This window comes from Passer domesticus, chromosome 2 (assembly GCF_036417665.1).
Source record: "Passer domesticus isolate bPasDom1 chromosome 2, bPasDom1.hap1, whole genome shotgun sequence".
NCBI lineage: Eukaryota > Metazoa > Chordata > Aves > Passeriformes > Passeridae > Passer > Passer domesticus.
This window is the reverse complement of record NC_087475.1, coordinates 69,846,546-69,854,870: the sequence shown is the minus strand read 5'-3', so window position 1 is coordinate 69,854,870 and position 8,325 is coordinate 69,846,546.

Sequence of the window (8,325 nt, the reverse complement as noted above, 5' to 3'; positions counted from 1 at the left end):
GGCTCACTGCATGTCCTGGGCAACTAAGAGCAAAAGGTCCAATACATATATCCAGCAATAAAGATCTCTGTCTGTTAACACAGACCTCCTTATTTCTACAGCTGACAAAGAAATCCCTCCCCAAGCATGGAAGGAGAGTCACAGAAAATAAGGATGGAAAAGCCTCTAAACGGGAATTCAGCCTCCTGCTGCTCAGCTGGCACCCACAGCCCCAGCCCAGCCCCAGAGTGGGGGTGTCTGGCTGCTGCCCACTGGCTCTGCATCCGCCCTCCCTCCACACTTCTGGTGGCTTGGGGAGCCTTCCAGAGGCACCCTCATGGCCAGCAGGCCCTTCACTCATACAGCACTGGGTCCCAGCTCACCTCCTGCCCATGCTTGCTCAGCTTCCTTGAAGAGTCAGTTCAGCCTTATTTAGCTGAGCCTCCCTTGCAGAAAAAGCTGTGCTCCTCCTGATCCAGGACAAAGCATGTTCTGCCATTTTAATCCATCTTATTTAGGAGAGCAGTCAGGCTGGGATACAAGGCTCAACCATTCCTCTCTAAGGGACAGCACTGCTGCCTGCCAGGCTCATGCCAGGTGTCATCTGTGGAATGTTTCTGATTTCAGGAGAAGAGCAGAGCGATCATTCTCATTCATGTTTCCTTCTGCTCTGTCTGGCAGTGGTCACAGCAAAACAACATGAACCACGTGCAGGTGGTGCCCAGCCCAAGGACACCAGAGCTCTCTGCAGCTGTAGCTTTGTGCTTTTCTCCTCTCACCTCCCCCTTGCCGGGACAGAGAGGGACACTCAAGGTGCTTCCTGAAGAGCACACCTACAGCACACACAGCAAAGATGTGCAGGTGCCCAGGGGAAACAGCCCATCACCTCTGCCCCAAGGATAACTTATGCCTACCCTCCCTTTTCTCCTTGGAGAAAGGCACAGGAGGCTTTGCCCTACAAGGTGATGGCAGCCTTTTAGATCTTTGGCACTAAAACAGATAAAAAAGCAAATTAAAAAATACCATTAAGAGACATGAACAAGACCAGCATCTCCTGTGTCCAGCCACAGGGTCAATAGGCCATTGCAGGAAGAGGGGTGCTGGGGCCATGCCCACAGCATCAGGCAGGGAAGGGGCCAGAAATCCCTCTGAAACTTGCTTCTGGCAACTTCAGTTCAGTGAAGCCTGTTCAGGACCCCAAATGCCTTCTTCTCTTCAGAGCTCAGCTGTGGTTCTGCACCACTGTACAGGGATCAGTCTCAACAAAATGTACTTTAAAAATAGATGGGCAAAGCCCAGGGGTGGTTCCTCAGGCAGGGAAGGGACCACTGTTCCCTCCTGCAGCCAGCATGCTGAGCACTGCCAGTGATGTGTGTAGCCTCCCCTTTGTGTCTCACTGCAGTGTGCTGGTGCTGAGGAGGCAGCAGTACTGCAGGGAAACAGGGAACAGATACCTGCAGCCTCCACAGCCAGCCATGCCCTCCTGTGCAGGCAGAGCATCTGCAGCCAAGCTGCCCTTCTCATCTGGAACAGTCTCTGCCATCATGAAATAGCCAATAAAATAAAGTTTTGCATATAAGCAAAATACACCCCAGGATGAATTTCCTCCCATTTTCTCCCTCTTCTTCATGGTTTATAGGAGGTGAAGCACATGCTGTACCCAACACTCATGTGCTGCCTTCAGGATGCTCTCCCATGGCAGGAATAACCACACCAGGGCACACTGACAGGCTTTCTGTGCTCCTGAAATCACAAAAGAGCACATACCCTCTGCCAGGAGTCCCAGTGGGCTCCTGTGGAAAACCAGGAACAGCAGAAAATGGAAGTGGCTCTGTTAAATGGCAGGGACAAAGAGAAATTCCCTGGTGTTCAAGCAGGAGCCTCAGCTGAGGGATTTTTCTTTTCAGCCAGAATTTCATCTGACTGCAGCCATCCTGCTGGCTCCCCCTTTGACATCAATCTCAGTCAACATCTCACTCCTGTAATTGGATAATTATGTCAATTATGAAGGTGAGGGAAAATTTTTAAGCTTGTAGGTGCCAGTACAGCCTGCTGGAGACAACCTCTTCCCACACAGCCATTGCCTGTGGCTCAGGAAGCCTTCTGCATCGGGGATGAAATTCCCTAGGAGAGATATGCCAGAACAAACCTATATGAGCACACAAGAGCCTGGGCTGAGCTATTGTCCTGGATTAGGGACACAAAGCCACCCTAGGACAGCTATCCCCCACTCACCCACTGCTGCCTGGTTTAGAGGTGCCTCTGGGGCTGTCTGAGCACCCTGAGGCTCAGGCTGCAGCAGTGGGAAGCTCTGTCCCTGAAACTCCACCATCAGTGGCTCTGCTGCAGAAACTGCTGTGAAACAGATGCATTTCTTTTGTGCCCTTTCCTTACAAGCAGACAAACACAGCATTTGATCCTGCCAAAGCTGCGGTGTGTGCCACCTGCCCCAGTGCCTGTCTCTGCTGTGGAGCCTGGGAGCAGCCCTGGCAGGTCTGGCAAGGGCTGAGGGGGAGCAGCAGCCCCTGGCATGGGGCACACACCGAGGGGGAGTCGAGTGGAGCTCAGGAGGGCTTTCCCCAGGCATTCCATGAACATTATATCAGGGTATAATCTAAAGTCATCTGACTCCAAAATCCAAAAGCACAAAATCCAGCTAAAGCAGTAGCCAAAACACCTCAAAGGGAGTAAAAGTGTCTTCAGTCACCTCTACTGCCCGCTGCAGGATGGTGCAGGAGTAACTGGGAGTACAGCACAGCCAGGGACAAGAGGGGGATCCAGCAGTACCCCTGCCTGTACCTTCCAAAATAAACACTGGATTTCCACTGCACGGGCTCCTGGTGAAGGCTAGGAGCACTTTTGGTCCATTGTAAAGAAGGTTTTTTTCATTCATCAGGAATTACATTCTTGTTATGCCACCAATGGCAAATGGTGATATAGCAGGGGCTGGAGTGGCAGCAAGAATTGCAGCTTTCAGGGACTGGGATTTGCAGTGACAAAGAAGCAAAATGCCTTTGAGCCAGCAAATTGAGCTGGGGCATGGGAATTCGAAGGTTTCTTTCACTGCACCCAGCTCAACTGGCAAAGCAATGAGCTCAGCAGTCTGCAGCAAGAGCAGTGAAGTCACAGAGATAAGTGATCTCAGAAGGACAGGAAGGAATGTATTGATTTAGGGGCTTGGAGACCACTTTCATGCAGAGGATGTACAGGAAAGCCAGGGCTGTTTAGCAGAACCTGTACCTTTTTTTTTTTTTTTTTTTTTTTTTTTTTTTTTTTTTTTTTTTTTTTTTTTTAAGCTATGAGATATCTGCCAGAGGAAAAAATGGCCCGGACAGGGAACAAACTGCCGCCTACTCCTGTCTCATTATCCATGTATTTTTTTGGCAGAATCACCTGAATTGGAGACGCTGTTAAATGTAAGAGAGAAAATAAATTACCCTTTTCAGACTGACCTTTCTTACATTTACCTTGATATGGATTGCCTGCCTCACTCCAATCTGGAAGGCAAAAGCTTTTAAGTGTGCAGGGGTCCTCATCACCTGCCATCATCCCAGGCAGGGCCAGAGAGAGGCTTTCTCCTCCTCTTCTCCCTGCATGCACATCACTGTTTTCCTTTTCTGTCCCCACTGAGCCTCCTCAGGGGATGCTGCAGCTACTCCTGCCCCTCCCATCCTCCCCAGGGCCTCTTCAAAGAGCAGGACTGCCTTTTCCATAGTGACAACCAGTTTTGTACTTCTCCCTGGTTTTAAGCAAGAAGGTTTCTGGGAATAGTTATGAGTAAATAGCTTTTAAAGCAGTCAGCCACATCATTTGGTATGACTGCTCACACTGGAGCCGTTTTTAATGGAAGTATCTGAGGGTTTTTTTGTGATTGTCAGGAAACCATTTGGAAATAGATACACACCATACACACACCAAATACCCACCAAACAAGGTGGAGCTGCTGCTGTGTGAGAGGGTAAGTAATGCACTAGGCTGTAGTTGGCAGCTCCAACAATGGTTCAGCATTTTGTTCATCTTAGGACCCTTGGATACTTCTGGCAGGAGCCCCTGGAGGTCTTTAGCCCAACCTGCTGCCCAGAGCAGGGTCAGCTCTGAGACTTGACAAGTGCCCTCTGTTGCCTCCTCCAGGCAGCTGGTTAATAATGCCAAACAGGACAGGTGCCCACGATGGCCCTGGTGTGGTTGTGTTCGAGGGTCCCGGGACAAGGGAAGAGATGAGAATCTTGACTCCATGTTTCAGAAGGCTGATTTATTATATAGTGATATTATATTATATAAAAAATGCTATATTAAAGCTATACTAAAAAGAATAGAGAAAAAGAATCCATGAGAAGGGAAGGGAAGGGAAGGGAAGGGAAGGGAAGGGAAGGGAAGGGAAGGGAAGGGAAGGGAAGGGAAGGGAAGGGAAGGGAAGGGAAGGGAAGGGAAAGGAAAAGGAAAAAGGAAAAGGAAAAGGAAAAGGAAAAGGAAAAGGAAAAGGAAAAGGAAAAGGAAAAGGAAAAGGAAAAGGAAAAGGAAAAGGAAAAGGAAAAGGAAAAGGAAAAGGAAAAGGAAGGAAAAAACCTGTGACAGCCGGAGAGCCCGACACAGCTGGACCCTGACTGGCCATCAAGCAGAAACAATCCATATGGACCAATCAAAGATGCACCTGTTGGTAAACAATGTCCAGACCACATTCCACAGCCATCAGATAATTATTGTTTACATTTTCTCTGAGACTTCTCAGCTTCTCAGGAGAAAATCCTAGCAAAGGGATTTTCATAAAATACCATGGTGACACCCTGGCACCCCGCTTCCTGGGCTGTGGGAAGAGCACAAGCCGTTATCCTCTGATCATCTAGACAGGTCTTTGCTTCTGCTCCTCAACACAGCAGAGAGTAGGAAGAGGATGGTAAATTTGAAAAGCTGGTCTCTGGAGGCACTGCTAATTTCTCCTCTCTTCACAAATTTTGTCCTCTTCTCAGTAATTATTTAGAAGTGTGCTAAAACTAGTCTTTGTGAGATCAGTAGCTTGCTTTCGCAAAGAGCAGACATGACAGATTAGGAGGAATTTAACAGAAGCTGTGAAGTGGTACTATAATAATCTGGGCAGATAAAAATGTCCTCAGGTCCCATGCATGGCTGCATCTGCAGATGTTGTTTTGCTTTTCCACCATGAGCAGACAAGCCACCAAAAGAAAGACTGCTCTCTCCTTGCAGCCCCCTGGAGGAAGTCCTCAGATGAAAACTGTGGGAGGGGAAGATTGATCCAGCCTGCTGACTTACTCAGATGTCCAGGGGGATCTTCTTCCCAGAGGGACTTGACTCTAATCTTGAAAAGGACGGAGATATCCTGCATTCAGAAAAGGGACAAAGTCTTTCACTGGGAAACTTCCATCACAGCTCTCACCATGTTTGGTACAGGGGCCAAATGCAAACAAAGTAATGACTGGAGTCAACAGAAAACTTTCCATGAGCTCCTACAGGAACAAGACGAGGCCGCATTTCTCAGTACCTTTTTCTTTTTGCTACTCTTCTCTATTGGCAGTCCCTGGAGACCAGCCAAGTCTGCTTCCTGTGCTCCTCATTTTTCAGCACACACCTAAAAATCAATAGCCTTGCACTGGCTGCTTCTGTTAGTGCATTATCATTTCCTGCAACGAGGATAGCTTGACAAAATGAAGTCTCAGCTAATTAAAGACTGTGAAACGTTGTGTTGACAACTGGGTCTCCAGCACTCTGTAAGCCATTTCAAACGATTTCTTCTAGAGGAGATTCTGAAAGATCTCAGCTCCTTCATGAGTCCTTTTGCACTTGCTGCTCCTGTGTGGTGCTCAGGTAGGACTCTGTCCCTATCCATTAGGAATTGCTTTGATTTTAAGGATGCAAGTGTAATCCAGGTTCAATGGGCTGTGAGCCCTTTGCATCGCTGTTGACACAAAGGCATGAAGGCTCCATCCACATGCAAATTTCCCATCTGTTAATGCTGAAACCTCCCTCATGGCACATGCAGTCCTTCATGTAAATGAGCATCAGCCTTTCTGATTTCCAAAATGTTTTCAGCAGAACAGGTGCCTGCTGAGAGAACAACACACACTTGCCAAACCAAACGGCTCCCAAGAGCTGACCAAGGAGCCTTTGAAGGGAAGGAAAGGAAACTGTGCAGCAATTTTCAGTTTGCTAATAAATCCCAGGGTAGTCTGGGCAGAGGAAGACTGAACAAGATCTATCTGACAGCCGTAGCTCTCCGACAGTCCAGTTAGGCTTGACAGATTGCACAGACCAGTTTGCACAGCAGCATCATGTAACACATGAGCTTCAAGTACTCAGGTAAGGTGGACCCTCAGGTCTTCAGACAGATGCAGATGGATTGCTGAGGGACCAACACAGCAGAGCAGCTAAACAGGGCAAAGTCAGTGCAAGCTCCTTTACTGTCTGCCCTTTCCCTATCAGGGATATTATGTCCGCTTAGAGTTGTATTAACTTGCTCAGAGAAAAATCTCTCTTCCCTCCTTCTAAACACATGGTGAATGCAATCCTGCAGCTTGGCATAAGACAAATGCAAAAAGCCCAAAAGAGAGGATGCGCTGGAAGAGGAATCTGAGTGAGGTTGTGAAACAGCTGCTGGTGAGAGCAGACAGCCCTCTGGTTTGGTCCCCAGTGTGCCCAATGCTAATGTACACCAGCCCAAAGTCAGGCATCACGGGATGCACCTGTACACCAGCCCACCTTCCCATCCATAGACTGAAGCCTTTTCTCTATGGTCCTGGAGTACAGTAGCCTTTTTTCCTCCTTCCCTCTGAGATGTTTGTGATGCAGATCTCAGCTGCTTTTGCTGAACCTTCCCTGCGATTGCTTAGTAATGACTGCACTAGCAGAGCAGCTATTGCTCTGCACACAACTGCATCATAAAGATCCCTGCCTCATAGGAGGAAAGGAGATGGATTCCTCCTGCTGCAGCTTGGCCAACCAAATCCTGTAGTTGGCACATCAAAAAAAAAAAAGTATATAAGTACACAGACCACTGGTACGGGAACTATGCAGAGCCACAAATTGGGGAATTATTATAGGGTTTTTCTAAAGAAGTTCAGACGCTTGCCCATTCATAGCACCATTCTTGATAGCACCAGAAAACCTGGCAGCCTCATCCAAGGTGTGATTGAGAGCTGGAGGTGGTGACCTCTGCCTCTGCCCATGCTCGTGCCAGCAGTCCCAATAGGGAGCAGTGATGGAGTAGCCATAAGGAGGAAATACTTCTTCTCAGCACAGCAGGACTGATGGTCCAGCATTGCCAAGATGTCACATCACCCAGAAAGGTGATTTTTCATGTTGATCGAGTGAATTCAGTGCTCAAAACAGGTGTAAAGAAGGGACAGGAAAAGAAGGAATTTTTGTTGAATCAGATGCCAACATCGTGGCTGGATTTTCAGTCTAGAAATGAATAATAGCATCTATTACAAGCTCCTGCATCTTTAGTCTTTTACAATCCCTTTTTCTTTCAAGTTTTCAGTAGAAAAATACCGTTTTCATTACAAAACTAGGACCGAAAGTCAAGCTACTTTTACAGTACTATAAAGGTGACAAAAAGAGCCTGCTCTGGAAATTATCCTTTGGTGAGACCTTATTTTCACCCTTAAGAAAATATCAGCAAGCACAAATACCCTGATGCAGGAATGGCAGCGGGTACAGGAGGGAAAGTCCTGATCTGCAGGAGCTGTCAGTCCCTTGGCAGGACCTGGCACAAATGTCAGATGAAAAGCCATGGCCTCAGCTCCCCTCACCAGTCACTTCTGTGCTTCCTGACAAAACCAGCTCAAGTCCCTTGGAGCATTTCTTAACACAAAGCTCTTTCCAGCAGTAGAAACTGTACTTCTATGAAGAAACAAGCTCGAGAACTGCAGCTGTAATGAGCTATCAGATGTCGGAATTCAGCACCTGTACCCAGGGATCGATAACAGCCCCAGTACGACAGTCTCCAAAATCCCAAAGTGCTGGCAGCAGCATTATTTACAAGCAGCCTTTCTTTGCTGATGCCAGATGCTGCAGTAGCCTGCTTGCTTCCCTAGCTGAATGGCACTCAGCCTTTTTCCTCCTCTTCCATTACCGTGCTGCCTTTCACCTTGGAACCTGGCATCTCTGACAGCAATGCTGCTTCAGGGGAGTTGAACGTATGATCTCCTTCCCATTCCACAAATACTTTATTTCAGCTTTGGCTCACAACCCTTTTGACTTACTTGGCCTGACGGTGCAATTAGGGGTGCCCACATTCCTAATTTAAGCCTCTTTTAGCAGGTGAGCAGGGCTGAGGCAGCTCCACCCCGCAGCTGCTGGGCCCCTTCTCTCTCCTCCCACACCGGTGCCAGC